The following is a 24,169-nucleotide window of genomic DNA, read 5'->3' as shown; positions in this document are numbered from 1 at the left end:
GTCAAAGATGTGGAAGATCTCTACAATAAAAACTATAAAGCATTGATGAAAGAAATGGAAGAGGGTACAAAGACATCCACTTGGAAAGACAACCTATGTTTATAGATTATAATAATTAATATTATCAAATTGCCAAAAGTCTACAGTACCTAAGGAAATATATATATATATATATATATATATATATATATAGAGAGAGAGAGAGAGAGAGATACCCTACCAAAATAGCAACCTTACACAAATTATCAAAAACTATTAAAATTTCTATGGAAACACATAATTTTCTGACTATCCAAATAAATCTTCAGCAAAAAGAGCAAGTCCAGAGTCATTTCACTTCCTGACTTTGGAACAGTCTGCAAAGCTGTAGTGGTCAAGGGAGAATGAAACAGGAACATGAAACAATGGAACAGAAAAGAGTGCCTACAAGTAGAGCTTTGAAACTAGGGGCACTTGATTGACAACCAATGTGCTAAGAATCTATGATGGAGAAGGAGACTCATTCCAATAAATGGTGCTGGGAAGATTGGGGATTCACATGAGAAGAATAAAGCAAGACTTCTATTTTCAACAATTAAAAAACTTGGGTCAAAATTAATTGAAGACTGAAATGTAAGAACTAAAACTATGAAACTACTAGAAGAAAACTTAGGAAAATGCTGTCAGATATTAGAATGAGAAGACTTGGTTTTGGTTTTGTTTTTACAGGGTTCCAAAAGCACAGGAAATAAGACCAAAAATAATTAAAATGCTTCTTCAAGTCAAAGAAAACAGCAGTCAGCAGAATGAAGAAATAAGCTGCAGAATGGGAGAATGAGATTAACATCTTGAATATATAAATAATTCCAAAGTCTTTATTGCAAAACAAAACAAAGAGCACAATTAAAATTGGGAAATAGAGGGCTGGGGCTGGTGCTCAGTGTAGAGCTACTCACTTAGCATGTGAGAGGCCCTGGGTTCTATCCTCTGCACCACATAGAAATAAATAAATAAAATAAAGGCATGTGTCCAACTACTACTAAAAAATAAATATTGAAAAAATAAGCAATAGGTCTAAATAGGTCTAATTTCTCAAAAGAAGACACACAAATGGCTAATACATGTGCTTAATACAACACTTAAAAGGTAATCAAAGTAGGAACTTGTTACTTGTAAGCATGACACTCTGCATTAGATTCCTGAAGTAGATTCAAAAGAAAAATCTTGAATCACTGCCCACTGGTGACCAGACCATGTGGGCAGCCCCCTCACCTCTGGGTCCAGGGATTTCCTTCTGCTGTCCAGAGAGACTTGCACTGAGTTTAAGGCAGGCTCTTCTTCCTCTGTCTCATTGGGTGCTCAGCAACTATAGTCCTCCCTATAATTTGAATCTGTCTTTAATACCTAGTAAAATTTCTGAGAGTGTCTGATTTGTTTGGAGTTTCCTTGCCTTCAGTTATCCATTTCTTTTGATATTATGTAATTGTTACTTTGATTTTTATGTGATTTTTTTGAAGTACAGAAGTAAATGTTTAACTTCATATTGTCTTGAATCTGGGTACCCTAAGTTTTATTTTCTTTATCTAATAATAAACTTGTTTTTACTATTATGGAAATTGCTATTTATTAGACACAGGTTAAAGTTTAGTCATATGTTGAAAACTCTTCATAATATAGACCTTAATCTTCAAAAGAGTCCTTACAGGGTGCTGAAATTATTAGTTCCACTTTATAGATGAGAAAGCTAAAGAAATGATATTTCACTCCCCAAGTTACAGAACAATAAATTACATAACTAAGATATAAAACTGTAAGGAATAACTTGAAAGTCCATGATTTTAAGTACAATATTTCACTATCCACATTTTATACAGGTTTTTATTAACATCTTAAAAATATAATTGTCAACCATTAATATGATTATGACTATAAAAATCTGAATAATTTACAAAATATACTGTAACATTTACTGAGGAAAACCTCATCACCCTTGCTCCATTGTAACTATAATTTTAATTGTCTTTCTGTTTACTTGCCACGGAGGTTCAGTAAATTTATACAGCAAAGACTAATAGGCTCATTATGATATAAAAAACTATGATATGGAAAGTCTTTTAATTATTTCTAATAAATCACTTTTCTGTTGCCAGTTTTAAATGAGCAACTCAGTTTAATTGCTGGATGATATCTGTGTCATGATCCAAACCCAGGCACATAGGACAGGTCACTTTGTCAGCCCTTAGGGAACATTTTTTTTCCCCTAACCATTGTTGAATTTCTCATTTAAAAGGCACAAATATTTCAAGTGCTTACTAAACCCATAGATTTGTTTTCATCTTGGTTTGAACCAAGTCATTCTCTCCCCAACCCCATTGCTACTAAATATCATACAACTGTGTTGTGGATTGAATAATAATTCAGAGACTAAGACTTTTTATATGTATGCCTTTCAGAATTCATACCTAGTGTGATGTGATACTTTCATTAAGTGTTTTCAGATGTAAATTGAAGGCACATTTGAGTAGGTGTGCTTATTCAGAGTGTTATTCTGCCTCTTCTTAACTTAACCTAGTTTAAAATCACTGGTTCTTCTTTCATGAAGCAGACAGATGTTTGTGCATAAAAAAGTACAACAGAAGTCTTTTGTAAACCTACCTTCATTTAGCATGACTTCAACAATGCATAGATAGAACTGATTTAGCTAAACATAACTTCAGTTAAAGCTAAAAGAGTCCATATTCTATTATAGTTTTTTGAAATTTAAGTCACAATTGTACACTATAGATTTAATAACTTAGATACATATGCTACAAATTACTGTTGAAAAATACTAGCCTTTTGTATCTTATTTAATGCAAGTAACAGTATTTTTTTAAATTGGCCAACTTATTAAAATAAGTGTGAATGTTATGCATTCATTTTGCAAAGTTGTGTGCTAATTAGTGAAACATCAATGTTATATCAATTTCAAACTTCAAATTTTGTTCACAAGTAATGCTGAGTTGTTTCTGTAGATATAGAATTATTGTACATTGTTATATAGTAACAGATCTAATGCATGTTATATATTGCATATAATTTATGTATATATTTAAAATGCATAAGTTAAATAAATATGTCCAAATTATTTTACTCATTAGTTTACAGTAGGTATTGAAATACCTTTAAAAACCAAATTGTATTCTAAAAATTTACTCCATTGTTAAATTACTTTTCAAGCAAGTGCAAGAAAATCTATTATTGTAAAACACATTTAGGTATTTGTGCTCTCTGATTATTTGAAGGTCTTTGTGTAAGATTACTTTAATTTATGTGTGTGTGTATGGCTGGAAAACAGCCTGTACATTCTTGTTGCTGTTATGGCTACCTGACAACTTAGTTCAGGAATTAGAATAGCAACTGAAAACATCATATCAAACTCTCTTTCACCCTCTGTTGTTATTTTTGGGAAACACTGCACATACATTCTTTTGGTTGTATTGTTACTACACTTATTTAAGTCCCTGATAAAATCAATAGTTTATTATACTTACCTCCAAACTAGATTCAACAGTAAAGGAAAATTTGTTTATAAGTCTTAATTAATAAGATGTATACCATACCTTTGTTTTATTTTGTTATTTATTGTGATGTGGTGCGGATCATCAAACTCAGTGCTTTACATGTGCCAGGAAAGTAATCTATCACCAAGCTACAACCCCAACACCAAGAAATCATTTTTATTCCTATCAAATCCTTAATAGAATTCTTAACCAGAAGAAGCAGAATAAAATAAAATTAAAGAAGAAGAAAATCAAAATGACAGATTATGGTATTCCAATTACTCATTCTTCCAACAGAAATAAAAAGTAACAATCAAACCAACTTTGTCAAAACTCTGGATCAGTGCAAGCTTGACCAAATGTTGAAGGGCTGATTTGCAAAGATAGGAAGAGATTTAGGGTTTGGCTTTGTTACTTTGTATAACCCCTGACATTAAGGATATCTCTTTCAAAACCCTATGTGAATATAAGCTAGGAAACAAAGACTTCAGTGACTGCATATGACACAAAATAAATATTTGCCCAAGGATTGGGAAATTCACTAAACAATTAGTCTTCTAAAATATCAAAAATAGCAAAACCTGGGGGAAAAAATTTGATTTCTAAGTTACCAAATTATAATATTCAAATATCAACTTTTCAATAAAACCCCACAAGGTATACAAAGAAAAAAAGACTATGAACAATTCAGAGAAACAAAACAACCTGACTGAAATCATCCCCAAGGAACTCTAGAAATGGAATTTACAAGACAACAATTTGAACACAACTATCTCAAGATGTTCAAAAAGAAAACACAGGGCTGGGGTTGTGGCTCAGAGGTACAGCACTTGCCTAGCATGCGTGGGGCTCTGGGGTTGATCCTCAGCATCACATAAATATAAAATAAAGACATTGTGTCCACCTATATGTACAAAATAAATATTCTTTAAAAACACAGGAAATGAACAGAAACAAGAAAAACAATATGAATAAAATAACAACATAGATAAAGAAGCAGAAATTATAAAGGAAAACAAATTCTGGAGTTGAAAAATAACTGAAATGAACATTCACAAGAGGTGTCAAAAACAGGGGTTAGGAGACAGATCACATTGTTGGCAGGTTTGAACATAGAACAACTTATTATGTATGAGGAACAGGAAAAAAAATCAAGACAAAAACTGATCAGAGACTATGAAACTTGAGTAATAACAAACAGACCAACTGATAAATGATATGAGTCCCAGAAATGGTAGAGAGAAAGGGGTAAAAGAATATTTGAAATGCTGTGCGCATCACATACCTGTAGTCCCAGCAGCTCAGGAAGATTATGAGTTCCAAGCCAGCCTAAGAAAAAGTCAGGCACTAAGCAGCTCAGTGAGACACTCTCTAAATAAAATACAAAATAGGCTGAGGATGTGACTCAGGAGTTGAGTGCCCTGGAGTTCAATCCCTGGTATCCTTCCCCAAAATAATAGTTGAAATGAAAATGGCTAACAACTTCCTAAATTTGATGAACTCCAAGTAGAATAGACTCATCAAGATTCATTAAAAGCAAAGAATTGTGAAAAAAACAAAAGAGCAGTGACCACTCAGTACAAAGTATCCTTGACAAGATTAACAACTAATTTCTCAGCAGAAAGGCTGCAGGATAAAAGACAGTAAGATGAAGTAAAAGCCTGTCAAGGAAGGATTTTTTTATTCTGTCAATGAAGGATTTTTTATTCTGTCATACAGTTCTTCAAAAATGAGGGGAAAATTAAGATATTCCTAGAAACAAAAGCAGAGTTCAACAATACTAAATACACCTAAGAAGAAAATTTAAAGGTGTCTTTCAAGAGCTATTCTTCAGGTTACAAAGACAACAGACATAACTAACAGCTTTGGAAAGAAAAATTTCTAGAAAAGAGAGTAAACAAAAAAGGAATGTTATTGTATTTTTAAGGCTTATAAATTATCTTATTTCAAATGAAATTTCAAAGACAAATGCATAAAAGAGGAATTCTAAATCTGTCACTGGTCAACAATGTATAAATAAATGCAATTTGTGAAAAATGGAAATAAGAGTATGAGAACAGAGCTGTACAAAAGAAAATATTTTGTACACTACAAAATTAAGCTGGTATCAATCTGAACTGCATTGGTATAAATATATGATGTTAAAGGAATCTGTATGATAATAAAAAAATTTTGCCTAAAATAATTACACAATAGGAAACCAAAATCATCACTATAAAACATAAAAGCACACACACAAAAAAAAAGTAGTACTGGAGGAAACAAAAGGGGAAAAAAGCAATAAAACCTACAGGAAATAAAATAGTAAAATAGCATGAAGAATTCTGTCTTATCAGTAATGAAATTTATGAGAATTAAACTTTTCAATCAAAAGGCAACCATGGGAAGACTGGATTTAACAAAAAACTCATACATGTGGTCTAAGAAAGACTCACTTAAGATTCAAAGACACAAATAAACAAAGGGAGCCCACATATTCCATGCAAAAATAGCCAAAAGCCAAAAAAGATGAGATGACTCAGCTAATATTGGTCAACATGGAAGCTAAGTCAAGACCTGTATTAAGAGACAAAGAAAACAATTCAATGTTGACAAAAGTGCTGGTTCATCAAAAAGATACAGTAATTATAAATATACTCACCAAACAACTAGAGACAAGAAGCAAATACTGATAGAATTCAAAAGACAAATTGGAGACTTTAAAATTCAATTTTCAATGATGATTAAGACATACAGGCAGAACAATAAGGAGGTAAAAGAACTGAAAAACTTTATAAACCAAATCAGACCTAAGACACATATGCAGAACACTCTATACAGTAGAAAACACAAATGTCTACACGAAACATGGAAGATTCTCCACAACAGACCACATATCAGGCTTAAAATAAATGTTGATATATTTTAAAGGACCGAAATACTACTAATTACCTTCACTGAACCATAGGAAATGAAGCTAGGAATCATTAATAGAAGAAAAGTGGGAAATTCCTAAATATAATTAATTCAAAAATTTATCTGGAGACAGATGACTAAACTGATGGACAGCCATATAAAGGGCTATGGGGACAGGGGTCTATATAAACACAAATTGGTTTTAGCTTTGTTAGAAATACCAAGATGCAACAAGAAATCAAATAAAGCTCAGAAATGAGTGGGCAAGGCAAACTTTCCTTCTGCCAGAAGGGCATGCTACCTAATCTGGCTAGTAAGAACACCTGAGCAGTGTGTCTGTTTTTATCCATTAACACAGAGCTCCCCTTGCCCTGAATGGCGGAGATCAAAGTTACCATCTATGTAATTAGCCAATTTAAAAACTGGGGTGGGCAAAGGGAAGGGCTGTAATTAAAATGGCTACAATTGGATGCAATTAAGGGTAAATACTATACTCGGAAAACAAATTAACTTTTTATTTCTCACAGCTTTTTAAGAATAAATATTTTGCTGCTGATCTTTGGTTAAACTAATTCCCCCCCCCCCCAGGAGAAAGTTTTACTTAATTGTTGAAACTAACCTGTCACATTCATTTAATGAAATTATAAAAGGGAGTCATGAAAATAGCATCACTATTCAGATAAGGCAAAACGGAGTTTGATATATGCTACTCATTCTATTACTTAAATACTCAATATCTCAAATTTTCTCATCTATAAAATGTAGACAATAACTCTTTAACATATCGTATAGTTATAAGTTTAAAGTATATATGAAGTGCTTAGTGTCTTACATGCAAAATGTAAATCCTGAGTAAAATTTAGCTATCATTTTTAACAATTTAATTGGTATATGTATAATGTTAATTCCAACAGAATAAAAGATTATTCTCTATAAAGAGAATATACTAACAATATCTTAAAAAGTAAAAAATGCAACTTTTTTCTTACTAATTAAAAAGCATTATTTCTAATAAACATTTTAATTGACCAAAATATATTATAAATTATACAAATGCAGTACATAGATTTCTGCATCCTTCCTGACATTGATCACACTAAACTTTAAATGTGATATAAAGAAAAAGGGAGAGGCAATAAATTTAAACAAAATCATAGGCTTGAAATATAAAGCTATCAAATTCATAACTTTAATATATGTAAATGTTTCTTGGGATTTATAAAATGTATATAAAGTTAATCTAGTAATGAACTTAAACTAACACATGTGACAAGATTTATTATTATTTGGAAATTGCTTGTCCTTCCTAAAGTTCCAGGTGTTGGAAACCAAGTCATCAATGGGGCAATGTTAAGAGGTGATAGGATCCTTAAGAGGTGGAACATAGTGGGAGATTGTTAGGCCTCAGAAGGGATTAACAGACTAGGGTCTCTTGTGGGATCCAAGTTAGTTCTCATGAGAGGAGTTGCTTGCTATAAAAGTGCAAGACCACAAACTTTCCATTCCCTGGCTTCCTGTTGCACAGGATGTCTCCCTTTCATACTTGCATTACATTTATGCTGTCACTACAGGCCTGAGTGTCAATGTAGACACTCAGTCTTAGTTTTTCATTTTCCAAAACTGAACTAAACTGAGCCTTTTTTCTTTGTAAAGCATCTGACCTCAGGTATTTTTTAATAAAAATGAAAGAGATTGACAACATTATACACACATCAGTATAACAGAATAAACCAAACTAAGAATTTTTTAATGATTCTGTAACTAAATAAAAACAAGAACTAAATTCAAAGACACAAGTAGAACTATACTATTTAATTTAACATGTAATGGCATACAACTGAAATGTGTATTTTTGTTACGACTGGCACTCTTCTAGGTCCTTGATGGAATTAAAGCAGCCTAATGTCTCAAAAAATACCAAAGACCAACCATCAATCAAGAAAACAGAATTCCAAGACAAAAGTAATCTGAGTCATATCATCCACATTTATTACATAAAGAGGTGAAATTGTTGGATCACAATTAGCTCACAAAATTATGACCCATATTCAGTTTGTCTATATAACTAATAATTTCTTAATTTGGAGAAAGTGCACAATGAATGATAACTAGTTTGATATTTTTATACTCCACAAAGAGCATTCATCTTTTAAGTTACTGAACAGGTAATTTAACAGCAGGGTTAGAATTTATTTTTTATGCAGTACTGGGGTAGAACACAGGGTTTTATCCATGCTCAGCAGCACATCATTTTACTTCAGAAAATGTAAAGGCATTGATTAATTGAAGTACTCACCTTACAGTTAATATTAGGTATCTCTCTTATGTGGTGCTTGAAAATTCAACTGGGAACTATTTGTAGGTTATAAATTACCATTCATGAACCATGGTAATTAATCCAATCTATGTCTTTTAAATGGGAGCACAGTAAATAACTTCTTTTGGGTGTTTTGTTGGCTTCTTTGTTTTGAACAGGGTGTTTCCTTGTGTTGCCCAGGATGGTCTCCAAAGATTTACTTAAAGGGATAACAAGTGTAAGGGGTGTCCAGCGGAGCGTCGCAGGGAGAGACCACACAAGAGACTTACTCCATGCAATTGGCAAAAGGGGATTTATTGGGGATCCATTCAAGCGCTGGGACTCTGTGCCCACTCAAGAAGGGAGAGCGGCTCAGAGCCTAGAGCAAAGGTCAAGCAGAGCTTAAGTACACTTTTTGGAGAGGGCGGTGGGCTTTGCATACATCAGAACGAATCATCATGAGGTGCGGGAAAATTGAACAACAACTCTGAGACGTGATTGGCACATTCATTGGTGGGAACAGGTTGGGCGGGGGTGATTGATCATTCCTAAGCGGGTTACACATTCAAACTGATTGGTTCGGACCCTGTGAGGAACTGCACAGGGCCCTAGGCTAAATGGCCAGTAGGGCGTAGTTTTAATTATCTCAGGAATCTGGGTGTAACAGAGGAACTTAATACCTAATCTTTTACATTCAAGCTTTCCAGCTTAGAAACTTTACCCTTTCACAAGCAATTCAATAATAAAATTCTAAAGCTTAGATAAACAACAAAAAGTAAGTATTTTTAAACATATCTTTAGTCTTAAAAAAAGTTTACTAATAAAAATCACATTAAAATAATCAAAAATCCTTAAATACAAAATAAGAATTAAAAAAAAATCAATTCCTTTAAGAACACTTCAGAAGTATTTTGAGTCATACAGAAATGTTTTATTTTGCAAATTATATTTGCAATCACATTTAAAAACTATTGTATTAAGGTATGGTTTTCAAAGAAAGAATTTTAATTTCATAAACTGGCTGGTATTTTCCATTTTATGATAATTCATAATTATTAAGAGATGATCTTTAAACCTAAATAGAAAACGTAAGAAATAATGGCTACACTGTTAAACCTGCTAGGAAATGGGCAAGCTGCACAAAACTAAACATTCTTTGTGGAGTATAAAAATATCAAAGTAGTTATCATTTATTGAGCTCTTTCTCCAAACCAGGAAATTATTCTTTATGTAAACAAATTGTATATGGGCCATAATTAACATACATTTTTTTTATTTCCAGCTTTTAGTCATGTACCTGGAACATGTAACAACTTTTCTGGAATTCTTTACAATATTCTAGTGCTGGTGTTACAATAAGCAAAAGCTCAAAACTTATCCCTGACATTCAAGTTTGAAGAAGGGGTCACTTGCCACAAAAAGCATAAAGAGAATTCCACTAGTGATCAGTATGGGCAAAAATTCTGTGAATGTCTATTAAAAATCTTGGTCTTTATTTCAGGATGAACAAGATGTCTGTGACAGAGGGGTTTTAAGCAAAAGTACTACCAAAGATTTGCAGTTTTTAAATGACCACTTGAACTTCAGGGTGAAATAATTGACAGGAGTAGACTGAGAGAGACTAAGTAAGTATTGATGACAAAACAGCTATGGATATTAATAATGATTATCATACTATGTGCAGTATGGGAATTAGCCACTTTAAAAACCCTAATATTTCAATCACAATTTGCAACAGAATACTCTTGGTCCTTATCCTCAATGAGGATGTGATTTTTTGAGAAAAAGGACTAGGAAAGTTTATTGCTTTGCTAGCAAAGGAGAAACATAGGGACTCCTGTCCCAAAGCCTGTGACTCTACATCAGGACGGACAGGAGGTTTTAAAGGAACTCTTCAAGGGTTACATTCCAAGTATGCTCTGGGAGCCCTGATGGCATGTTTAGGATTCACTTGTTAATTTGGGAAATGTTCACTTCCCAGATCCTCAGCAGGCATCTCCTTCCTGTAGAGGGTGTGTTCAAGGGCAATTAACTAGAGGAAGAAAAGATAATACAGTCTCCCTAACTTTTAAGGGAAGGGAGAGCAGAAAAGAGAGAAAAAAAATTTTTTTAAATACTTCTTAGAGGAATGAGGGCTATATTCAGAAGGTGGAGGGTCCACTGTTAAAATTCCATTCCTTTGTTCAATGAATATTTACTCTCCACTCTATGCCTGGCAAACAGTGCCAGTTCTAGGAATTGGAAGTACCACAGTGAAGAAAACAGAATGAAGAGAAAGGACAGGTTGAAAAAATCATGAGAAAATAAATTCCTAAACAATAGGATAGAGTCAGATAATTATTTGTTATAAAAATATAGCATAATAATGTGACATTCAGTATCTAAGGAAGGGTATTCACAAATAGTAATATCTGATTTTCGATTCTAGTGGTAAGAAAACAAGTCATTTGAATGTGTAGGGTAAAGGACATAATATGCAAAAGTTTCACAATAGAGCCTGGCATTTAGAAAATAAAGTCATGGTGTCTGAAGGATGGAGGTACAGGAGTAGATGAGGGCTGCCAGACAGGGCATAGTTACAGATTCAAGGTTTTATAAGGGAGGAAGACTGGGCTTTCTAAGTAAAATGAAAAGCCACCAGAAAATATTAAAATGATGAAATAATTAATTTATGTTTAGAAAAAGCCATTCTGGCTGCTATATGAAGACTAGATTGAAGTGGGCAGGAGGAAATCACAGCTGAATCAAAGGCTGAGACAACTGCTTTCTTCTGTCTAGGATATTTTAAATAGAATAGAGTGTGAAATTATCTCTATGGTGGGAAAAATATTTGTGTTTCTAATATATTATTCCCATACCCAATAAACACGATATTAATTTTATTTATTTCAATAAACAGCACTCTATACATGTGAGAAATTAAGTTGGTTTTTGAATAAGAATGACCCTAAACTACAAAAAATAAATAAAAGTTACAGTAAAATAGCACATCGTTCATTACTAATAGGAATTGTAGCTCCATATTCAGTGAAGCACAGCTATAGTCTCTCTCTTCCACTGAATATAATTAAAAATTCTGGGTAAAACACAAAAACAAAATTTAAAGAAAGCTACTTTAGGGCTCTAAAAGATAAGAGGAAGAGTGAGTGTGTGTGTGTGTGTGTGTGTGTGTGTGTGTGTGTGTGTGTATGTGTGTATGTATGTGTGCATGTGCACACTCACCAGGGACAAAGTATATAACCCAAAGTCACACTCCCAGTGTCTTCCTCCTCCAGGCACTTTGCTCCTACCTAATGTTACAGCCAGGTTAATCAATATCAGTGTATTAATTAATTATTTATATAAAGGCTCTCATAATCATTTCACCTCTAAAAATTCTTGCATGGTCTCATAGATGAGCTTGTTGAGGATACTTCATGTCTAAATAATAAAAAAAAGAAAAAAATATCTATGTACATGATAAATTATTACTTTAAAAATTTGTTCTTTTTAGATATACATAACAGTATATTTTGACATACATACATGGACTATAACTTTCCATTCTTCTGGTTGTACATAATGTGAAGTTACACTGATCATGAATTCATACATGAACATAGGAAAGTTATGTTCAATTCATTGTACCATTTTCCCTATTCCTATACCCCCACAATTCCTCTCATTCCCCTTTCTCTAATTTAGTGAATTTCTATTTCCCCTCACCCTCCAGTTATTGTGAATTACCACTGTATATCATTTGGATAACATTTGGCTTTTGGTTTTGGATTATTTCAGTTAGCATGGTATTCTCCAGTTTCATCCATTTACCAGCAAATGCCATAATTTCATTCTTCTGAATGGTCGAAGAAAATTCCATTCTATCTATGTACCAGTTTTTTTATCCATTCATTATGTTGAAGGTTGCCCACGTAGGTTGGTTCCAGAGTTTAGCTATTATAAGTTGAGCTGCTATAAACATTAATGTGGCCATGTCACTGTAGCATGCTGATTTTAAGTCCTTTCAGTATATGCTGAGGAGTGAGATGACTGGGTCAAATGGTGGTTCCATTCTAATTTTTCTGAGAAATCTCCTTACTGCTTTACAGAGTGGTTGCACCAATTTGCAGTCACACCAACAACAAATGAATGTACCTTTTAACCTACATCCTCGCCAACATTTATTGTTACTTGTATTCTTCATAATTGCCATTCTGACTGAAGTTGAGATAGAATTCTCATTGTAGTTTTAATTTGCATTTCTCTAATTGCTAGAGGTGTTGAACATTTTTTCATATATTTGTTAACTGATCATATTTCTTCTTTTGTGAAGTGCCCGATAGTTCCATTGCCCATTTATTGATTGGGTTATTTTTTTTTTTTAGTGACGTTTTGAGTTCTTTATATATCCTGGAGATCAATGCTATAAGGAGCAGATGGCAAAGATTTTGTCCCGTTTTTTTAGGCTCTCTCTTCACGTTCTTGATTGTTTCCTTTGCTGTGAAGAAGCGGTGTAGTTTGATAACACCCTATTTGTTGATTTTTTATTTTAGTTTTTGTGCTTTAAGAGTCTGGTTGAGAAATTCAGTTCTTGAGTAGACATAATATAGATTTAGGGCTACTTTTTCTTCTAGTATGTGCAGGGTCTAATGCCTGGATCCTTGATCCTCTCTGAATTGAGGGGTTTAATTTAATTTTGCTATATAAGGATTTCCAGTTTTGCCAGCACCGTTTGTTGAACACGCCATCTTTTCTCCCATGTATGTTTATGTTGTCTTTGTCTAGCATAAGATAACTGTATTTATGTGCATTTGTCTCTGTGTCTTCTATTCTGTACCACTGGTCTTCATGTCTGTTTTGGTGATAATATCATGCCTTTTTTGTTACTATAGCTCTCTGGTGTAATTTAAGGTCTGGTACTGTGAAGCCTCCTGCTTTACTATTCTCACTAAGGGTTGCTTTGGCTATTCTGGGCTTCTTATTTTTTCAAATGAATTTCACTATTGCTTTTCCTATTTCTATGAAGAATGTCAGTGGAACTTTATTAAGAATTGCATCAAATTAAGCTAAATTATTAAGAGAAAAACTACACTGAAAAGAAGAAGAGACAGGAAAAACAATTCATCATATAATTATAAGGTGGAAAATACTTCCCTTTTGTTATTTTCTTATAAAACATAAATCATGTATCATTCATATATATTATATATATATATAAACAATTTTTGTGTTCTATTATTTCCTCATATTATACATAGAATCATTTCTTTTATTATTTACAAAAATTTAATGAAATTTTAAATGGCTACCTAACATAGTAATTGATTAACATTCTATAATTATTAACCATCTTCTATCAGTGGATATTTCCTTTACTTAAAACATTTAGCTGTTCTAAATAACTCTATAGTAAAAATATCCATGCATAAATCTTTATATAGCTGTTTATGGTAATGAAAGAAAATTGACTAATTAAAAGTTATTAACAACATTATGAAACAAATATAAAGTGATAAAATATGAAACATTGTAGAAATTTTCAAATATTTGTATGAAAAATAAAAAGGCAGACATAATTCTACTATTGCCAGTATTCTGAGAGATTTGTACAAACATTTTAACATATTTGATATATATTTTATAACTTGAATAAAATATATGTTTTAATACTGTTTTGTAAAACAACTTTCAATGTCTCCATCGGGTTTTATGCAATGACTGATGTTTTTATTTTTTAAATATTTTTTAAGGTGTTGATGCACCTTTATTTTATTTATTTATTTATATGCTGTGCTGATAATCAAACCCAGTGCTTCACATATGCTGGGCAAGTGCTCTACCACTGAGCCACAACCCCAACCCCAATAACTGATTTTTTTAGAAGACAGATAAATATCACACTCCATAAGCATAAAAATATATTCCTGCTGTTACTCACCCTAGAACATCCTGGCTAGCATTGTCCATTTAAGAACTAACTTGATTGACAGTGGATGCCTAAATATAAGCATCTGTATTTTGTGAACCTTAAGTATTTCACAATACTCTTGCTCCAAATCTATTTTCTCCTTCACGCTGGGCATATGGCAACCTAGCTACAGACTATATTTTACAGGTCCTTTGTGACTACAAGTAGCCCTGCATATATGAGTCTAAAGAAACAATAAAAACTCAAAACAAACGAACAAAATCCTTGAATCCTTCCATTAGGTTTCTTTTCCATGGACTAGAATAGCAGTCAATAGTAACAGCTAAATCAGGTCAATGATCTCTTTTTCTTTGGCCTATAGGCTACAAATGGCTTTTACACTCTTAAATTCTTTACAATCATAGGAAGAGGAGGAGGGATAGGAAACTAGGAAGGTCTTTGGTGAATGATAATTTTTTAAAAATTTCCAGTCACAGACCAATACTTTTGTAAGACAATTAAAATGTTCTTATAAAAATGAAGCAAAAAATACTAAAAACACAAGCCCCAATATTTTATTATTAGACTCAAAAATCATAGTTAATCTGCTGCATATGTTTACTTTCACTTTCTATATTGACATAGTTGAGGACCAGTTACACCCATATTCTAGACAAGGAAGCATAACTGCAGGAAATAGTAGAGGAATAACAGAGAAGAGACAAAGGATATCTTGAGTAGCTTAATCAGCACTCAGGACTGTTAGGTAAGGTTAATATGCTTCCTTCCTTTTTAAAGCCACTATATTTTGGGTCTTAGCTATTGTTCAAAATAATAAAGCATTCATATTAAAAGGGCTAATATTGTCTGTTGGGGAAGCCTCTCAGTTCACTGGAAGATGATTGCCAACTCTTTGAGATATCCTCTCTTTAAATTCTTTATCCCCAATCCTCATTCCTCCTTCAAAGACATATGCTTTCTATTTTAAATAGTCTTCCAAAATATATCTCCAAAGTAAATTAAAACCCACTGAGCTTTCTATATATAATATGATAAAAAACAAATCCCACCTACGAAAAGAATTAAAGGAGTTTTAATGCAATAATGGTAAAAAAGAAAGGAAAGTGAAAGAAAGATGTTTAGATATTTAGGAAATAAATCTGGTGTCTAACCAGGTATGAGGGGTTATGAATAGATGTCAATGATAATTCCTAAATTTCCAGCTTACATAACTAGGTACAGTTTGGCACATTCATTGAGATAGAGCAGGCAGAACAGAGTTTGTAAGGGAATATCATGAATTCATTTAGACAAGTGATGGTCTGCTCACGTTTATTACATATATAAGGTCTAACCCAGTATGTGTTCCTCTCTGTGGACAAAGATACAGAAAAATACCTAAAGAATTTCCCACATTCCTCACATTCAAAAGGTATTTCTAAACTATGACTCTTCAACACTAAGAAATCAAGGATCAAAGAAAGGCTTCCCACAATCTTTGTATTGCTAGCATTTACCATTTTCTTTACTATGTTTTCCATTTCAAGGACTTCCCTTTGGTTCAGAGACAGTATTCACCTCCCTGCTGAAATTAACCATTCCATTTTTTTATGTTGCCAGCTTTTACATTAGAGCCCTTTATTGAACTTATTTTATTTAGGAATCATTATGAAACAGTTCTTCAGTTGATTGAATTCTGTTTGTTTCGAGTTCTAATTGTCTCTTGATTACTGTGCTTTGAAACTTTTGGTTGAAGTTCTTGTATATTATAATCATGAGGTATATGATAAAAGGTATTCTTTATTGCTTGGAAATTGATACAGATTTCCTTCTGATATGACTTTAGCACAAGATTTGAATTGATGTATTAAAAAGGTGAGCTAGGTATAGCACAGGCTTCAAATTATTTAATGACACTTGTTCTTTGGGGTGGGTAGCTGTCAAATATCTTTTGTTGTCCTCATAAAAGCTCCACACTCAGTCTTAAGTTTTCCATTTGTACTCAGAAAAGGTCTCTTGTGCAATGTGCTTATTATTAAACAGTTGTTATGTTGGCAACAAAGGAATAAGCCACAGGGGAGGTTTTTCTTTGATCTTCTGATTCATATTATCTTAGGTCAGCATTATGACCCTGAGCCTCATGTATTCTGGCCTTCTCAGTGGTCATTCTCCCCTCTCCGACATAGTCTGATCTTGGTATATAGTCCTGCCCCTTCCTCAAAGACTGAGTGTTTGCTCGTTTTTCCTGTTCTCATTTCCCAGCTGCAAAGGGGTTTTACAAGTGACCTGATAATTGCAGGAGCTCTCCTAACCAACAACGGCTTTGTTTGAAAAGAAAAAAAGCAGGGAAAGCCTTGATAGGAAGTATATTATCTCTTTTGCTAAGGCTGCTATATTGTTCCCCTAATTTCCCACTATAGGGAATAGGAAGGAAGGAAGGGAGGGAGGGAGGGAGAAAGGAGGGAGGAAGGAGCTATAAGAGAGTATGCATTCCCCCTACATTTGAGGCTTCCAAGGCCTTCATATTCTTGCATCAATACACATTTGAGGTTCTACCAATGCAAGAAAGTCATCACCTTTCTTCTACAGGTATCCTGTTTTATTTTATCCAGTTAATACTTGCATGATATCTCTAACTCCAGATATCTATCTCTCTTTAAATATTGAGTTAGAGCAAGAAGAAATAGCTTTTCTTATATCTCAGCAACCAAACATCCAACCATCAGGAATACTGCTTCCCTGTGAGGTGTGTAAAAGAGAGATTTCACTAACACTCAATACTAGACATCCAGAGTACCTTAGAGACTTAAAATTTGGGGGTATATTAAACAATAAAATGGGACAAAAGTAGTAGTGGGCTGCTGTCAGGTACAGTGGAACTGTGGAAAACTGAATGGAAAAAAATGAGAAATACAACTTTCAGATCAGAGGGGCATCCTGCCCTAGGCTGATCCAGAGGCTGTTGGACACAATAAATTGGTACATAAACGATTCCCTGTGATGAACAATTAGTCAGGTAGACCCAAGGCAGGAGCCATTTGGAGCCAACCATAGGGCCAGAAAACACAGAAATCAAAAACTCAGATCCAAGAAAACAGTCACAGCTCCCATACAGAGGACAGGCAGATATCATCCACAAGACCTAGTATGAGTCTGGCAAAATCCAGATAAATTTTGTCATGGAGAGTATATTGCTCTGGGGGGAATAACAGTTGGAGAAGCCAGGGAGAATCTGACTCCTTTCCCCCTTTCAGTTCAGTATCTCACAGGACCAATTGCAGTAGACTGGAAATTTGAATGGATGGGTGCATCTGCACTGGTAGACCAACCCCAAGAAGCTAGGAATGATACAAGACCAGCTGTGGTGGGAGTGGAAACTGAATTGGCAGATGTGATTGCCCCTGGGAAAAGATGCCGAGAAGCCATGAAGAGGGGTACTTGCAAGCAATAGAAGCAACAGGGGACTGGCTCCCCTGTGTTACTAGTGGATGCCTGGGAAGACTCCTGGGGTACATGCTCCCAGGATAGTTAGGCATCTGATGAGCTCTAAAGGTACACTGATTTAATATCTTCACATTACTAGCTGTGCAATAAAGTATGTGGGACCTCACTAAATACAAGACCTCCATCTATACAAACTCATCTCACATAATCCAGTTGCAGCTTCACCCTGGACAGTAGTTGACAGTGTTTCCCATGCCAAACTTCATCTTACTACTGAGAAGAAAAGCAGATGTTTTTGAATTCCAACTAGAATCTTGGTGAGCATCACAATAAAAGAAAGGAGTTGACAATGGACGGCCCTACTCTTTTGTCCTGTGCATATCTCAAGAAAAAATGTTAATGGAAAGAAAGTTGAGTACAGACAGTGAGCATATATTATCATTGACATTTTTGCCCACTGCAATGGAAATGACTCCTTAATTTTTCATCAAGATAACTATAAACACTATAAATTCATAGGATAAAAACTCTGCTGTGCGATTGGAGTTGTGGCTCAGTGGTAGAGCACTTGCCTCACATGTGTGAGGTACTGGGTTCAATCCTCAGTACCAAATAAAAATAAAGATATTGTGCACATCTACAACTTAAAAAAAAACACACACACCTGTTGCTTCAGATCCATTCAGATAGATGGGTAGACACAAGCAATAAAGAGAACAAACCATCCCCCAAAACTCCATGATGCCTCAACACAGACTCCAGGAACACCACAGTAGAGGAAATGTCAAGACAGGGAATTTTGAAAGTTCACAGTTAAACTGATCTACAAAGTAAAGGTGATATTAGGAGTAATATCAAAGAGAAAAATACATGAGGTGAAAGATCACTTCAATAAGAGATAGAGATCCTGAAGAAGAATCAATCTGAAATAAAGGAATTGTTAAACCAAATTAAAGATTCAATTGAAACCATCACCAATAGACTATATCACTTGAAAGAGTTTTAGGCAACAAAGGCAAAGTATATAATGTTGAAAATAAAGTAGATTATGGAGAAAAGATGTTAAGAGACTAGAATAAAATTTTCAAGAAATATGGGATAATATGAAAAGGACAAATCTAAGATTCATAGGGATAGAAAAGCCTCTGAAGTATACACTAAAGGAATGCACAATCTTTTCATTGACAGGATATCAGAAAATTTTCCAAAACATGATAAATGAAATGCAGGCATACAGGACTCCAAGTATAAAAATTACAACAGACCCAAACAAAGGCACATCATTATGAAAAGACCTAACAAAATAAGGATAGGATTTTGAAAGTTTCTAGAAAAAAAACTCAGAGGTCAAACTTAGAAGTAAACCAATCCATATCTCAGCTAGTTTTTCAAGCAAGACTCTAAAAGCTGGAATGTATTAGAATGATAGAATAATATACACCAAACACTGAAAGAAAATTGATACCAACAAGTAGATATCCTGCAAAATTAAGCTATAGAATTGAAGATGAAATAAAATCCTTCCACAATAAACAAAAGTTAAAAGAATTAACAAGTAGAAAGCCCACACTACAAAACAATAGAATATTTCATAAAGAAAAAATTAAAATACAAAACAGCAGAGGGAGAAACCAAATTAGAATAACAGTCAAGCAAAGTGAAATCTAATTCAACTTAAAAATTAGAAATAAATCAAAATGACAGTAAATAATAACACTGTATGTTAATGACTAAACTTGTTAATCAAAAGACATAGGCTGGCAAACTGGATTAAAAAACAAGACCCAACAATATGCTGTCTCCAAGAGACTCAGCTCATAAGCAAAGACATGCAAAGACTAAAGGTGATAAGATGGGAAAAAATATCACTCATATGTATCTCCTAAAAAAACAGGGATATCAGTTTTTGCTTCTCATTACTCAGGATTGAACCCAAGGGTGCTTAATCACTGAGCCACATCCTTAGCCCTTTTATATGTTTTTAATTTTGAAACAGGGTCTCACTAAGTTGCTTAGGGCCACACTAAATTGCTGAGGCTATAATTCTCTTACCTCAGCCTCCTGATCCACTGGGATTACAGGCTCACACCACCATTCCTGGAACAAGCAGAATTGTCTATTCTACTACCCAAAACACTATACAGATTCAATGCAATTCCTATCAAAATTTCAATGACATTCTTCATAGAATTAAAAAATTCAGTCATGGATTCATCTGGAAAATAAGAGGCCCAGAACAGCCAAAGCAATCCTTAGCAAGAAAAAAAAAGCAGGAGGCATCGCAATCCCAGACCTTAAATTATACTACAGAGCTATAGTAACAAAAACAGCATGGTATTGGCACCAAACAGACAAGACCACCAATGGGGACAGAATAGAAGACACAGAGACAAACCGTCAAAATTCAGTTACCTCATACTAGACAAAGGTGCCAAAACATACATTGGAGAAATATCCTCTTCAACAAATGGTGATGGGAAAACTGGAATGACAATTATTGAGAATACAAATAGGGCAGGGGAAATCAATATTTAGTAGAATGAAGTTTAACTCCTATCTCCCATCCTGCACAAAACTCAAAGTGAATCAAAGACCTAGGAATTAGATTAGAAACCCTGCACCTGCTACAAGGAAATGTAGGCCCAATACTTCAACATATGGGCTCTGAAATTTGACTTCCTTAATAAGACTCCTGAAATGCAAAAAGTAAAATCAATATTCAATAAATGGGATAACATCAAACTAAAAGGCTTCTTTTCAGCAAAGAAAACAACTGAGAATGTGAAGAAAGCCTGCAGAATGGGAGAAAATCTTTGTCACCTGCACTATGAATAGAGCACTTATTTCTACTGTATATGAATAGTTCAAAAAACTTAACACAAAAAAATCAATAAATGGGTGAAGAAACTGTAAAGACACTTCTAAGAAGAAATCTGAATGGTTAAAAAATATGAAAAAAATGTTCACTTTCTGACAATTAGGGAAATGCAAATCAAAACTACACTGAGATTTCATCTCACTCCAGTCAGAATGGAAATTACAAAGAATAAAAATAGAGGCGGGGTTGTGGTTCAGTGGTAGATTTCTTGACATGTAAGACACTGGGGTCAATATTCAGCACCACATAAAAATAAATAAATAAAATGTATGTCCATCTATAACTAAGAAAAAGTTAAAAAAGAAAAAAAGACAGAGAATATAAATTAATAATAATATAAATTAATAAATGTTGGTGAGGGTGTAGGCAAAATATTGTGGCGAAGATGTGGGACTCATATTATTGGTGGAACTGTGAATTAGTGCAAACAATCTGGAAAGCAGTACAGATACTCCTCAAAAAATTAGGGAATGGAACCACCATATGACTCAACTATCCCATATGACTCAAATCACCACATGACTCAACTCCTCATTATATAAAGACTTAACTAATATCTGCATACTACAGGGACACAGCCACATCAATGTTTACAGCAGCACAATTCCCAATAGCCAAGCTAGGGAACCAACCTCAGTGCCCTTCAACAGATGAACAGATAAAGAAAAGTAGTATATATGCACAATAGAGCATTACTCAGAGTATTACTCAACCATACAGAAGAATAAAATTATGGCATTTACCAGTAAATGGATGAAACTGGAGAATACCATGCTAAGCGAAATAAACTACTTTCAAAAAAATCAAAGGTCAATTGTTTTATTTCATAAATAATCCATAATAAAGAGGAAAGGGGAAAGAATAAACATTCAGTAGATTAGAGAATGAATAGGAAAAGCAAAGACAGCAGAATGAATCCAAAATAAATTTTCTATGTACTTATATGAATACACTATCAATGAGTGCCACCATCATGTACATCCATAAAAATGGAGTACTTAGTAGAAGATATATTCCATGCTATTATATCAAAATGAATTCTAATGTGAGATATAACTAAAAAGAACCAATAAAATAAAAAATAAACAAATGAGTAAAAAATAGATTCTGGATTAATTCACTGCAACATTAGCCCTCAGCGAGTTCAATAAAAGTTATAAATTTAGTATCCGAACTTATTTTTTAATTGTTGTAGGATCAGAACTAATGTTCTTTCCAGGTCTTTACATCTCTAATCAGAAAATACAAGCCATCTCAAGTATGTAAACTTAACTCTATTATGGTTTTCAGAGATTACCATCATGACTTTTTAGTTAAACTCACTCATTCAGTGATGATCCTGCTAAACCTAACCACTCTATACATACAGGACCAGGAGCAGATATCTTCTTTTGTGAAAGTTAAGCACCTAGTGTCCAGTCATACAAAACTTCACCAAGAAAAGCTAGCCCAACATCTAATAATTTCCTGTGTTTAGGTCAGAAAATAATATTTAATATTTACATTTATGTGTAGTTAGGTTTAAATTTCTATTGTACCTTAACATCTTTTAAAAAATATTTTTTCCTTTAGTTGTAGATGGACACAGTACATTTACTTTATTTATATGTATTTTCTGTAGTGCTAAGGCTTGAACCCAATGCCTCATGCATGCCAGTCAAGCACTCTGTCACTGAGCCACAACCCCAGCCCTGTCTGTAACTTAACATCTTAAAACATAGTGAAATACTTGAGTAAGATACCAACTATTTGATATTTCAATCATACTTTCTTACAGAAAATATTTCAAGCCCCCAAAAACAATACCACAGAGAACACTTAGTCAATATCCCATAGTTACATGTATTTCAAGAGAGCCTCAGTCCTGTATTATTGAAAAAGAATCACTATTAACTGGTAATAAATAGGTAGATTGAAAATACAATGTTTTATGGGTAAAAATGAAGTATTCCTTGAAAATTTGACCCTATTTAGTTTCCAGAAAATAGCAGGCAAGGACAGGAAGAAAGCAAAATGCAGCAAAATATATATACGAATATATTATGTATGGCTTAATAAGCAGAGAAAAATAATGAGAAACCCCTTTATTACACATTTATGAATATTAGGATAGTTATTAAAAATGGGATTTTAACTTTGATATCTTATATTTTGCATTTGCCTTTTACATCATCTTCACAATCTTTTATAACTTTAATTTTTTTTAAATTGTAGATGGACACAATACCTTTATTTTCTTTGTCTATTTCTATGTGGTGCCAGGGATTGAATCCAGTGTCTCATGTATGCTAGGCAAACGCTCTACCACTGAGCTACAACCCAGCATCCATAACTTGCTTTTTTTTTAATCATTCAACTCAATATATTTGGAAATAATTTAAACATATAGTCAATATAAAGAATATTCACAAAGTATTTTGTAATCATTTTTAACAATGAATCTTTGAAATACATTTTGCATTCATAGCACATCTCAATTTGGACTGGCCATGTATCAAGTACTCAGTACCCCAGGTGGTTAGTGTGTACCATATTGGATAGCAGAGATCTATACTCTATACTGTTCAACTTTTCACATATTCTTCTAATTCAAACAGTGTGTTCAAACTCTTCAGTATGTTCAATCTCTTTTGAATTCTTTTCCCGTGAGTTACTCTTGCTATATAAATATATTTAACATACATTTTATGTATAATAAAAATCATGTATAATTTTTACTAATTTTTATTTTTTAATTAGTTATACATGACAGTAGATTGCATTTATGCAGTCTGATATATCATATATGGAATATAATTTCTCATTTTTCAGTCAGCATACTACAGTAATGCAACCACATCAATATTTATAGCAGCTCAATTCACAATAGCTAAATTGTGGAACCAATCTAGGTGTCCTTCAGTAGATAAATGGACAAAGAAAATGTGGTATATATACTTAATGGACTATTACTCAGCTCTAAAGAAGAGTGAAATTATGGTATTTGCCAGTATATGGATGAAGTTGAAGAATATCATGCTAAGTGAAATAAGCCAATCCCAAAAAACTAAAGGCCAAATGTTTTCTCTAATATTCGGATACTAATTAACAATAAGGCAGGGAGGCACTAGAGAAAAATAACATTAACTTAGATTAGGAAGATGGAAGTAAAGGGAGTGGAGGGGAGGGCATGTGGGGATATGAAAGACAATAGAATGAAACAGACATTATTATTTTATGTATATATGTGACTGCATGACCAATATGAT

The sequence above is a fragment of the Ictidomys tridecemlineatus genome, chromosome 16, assembly GCF_052094955.1.
Source record: "Ictidomys tridecemlineatus isolate mIctTri1 chromosome 16, mIctTri1.hap1, whole genome shotgun sequence".
NCBI classification, from domain to species: Eukaryota; Metazoa; Chordata; class Mammalia; order Rodentia; family Sciuridae; genus Ictidomys; species Ictidomys tridecemlineatus.
Note: the sequence above shows the minus strand (reverse complement) of the source record.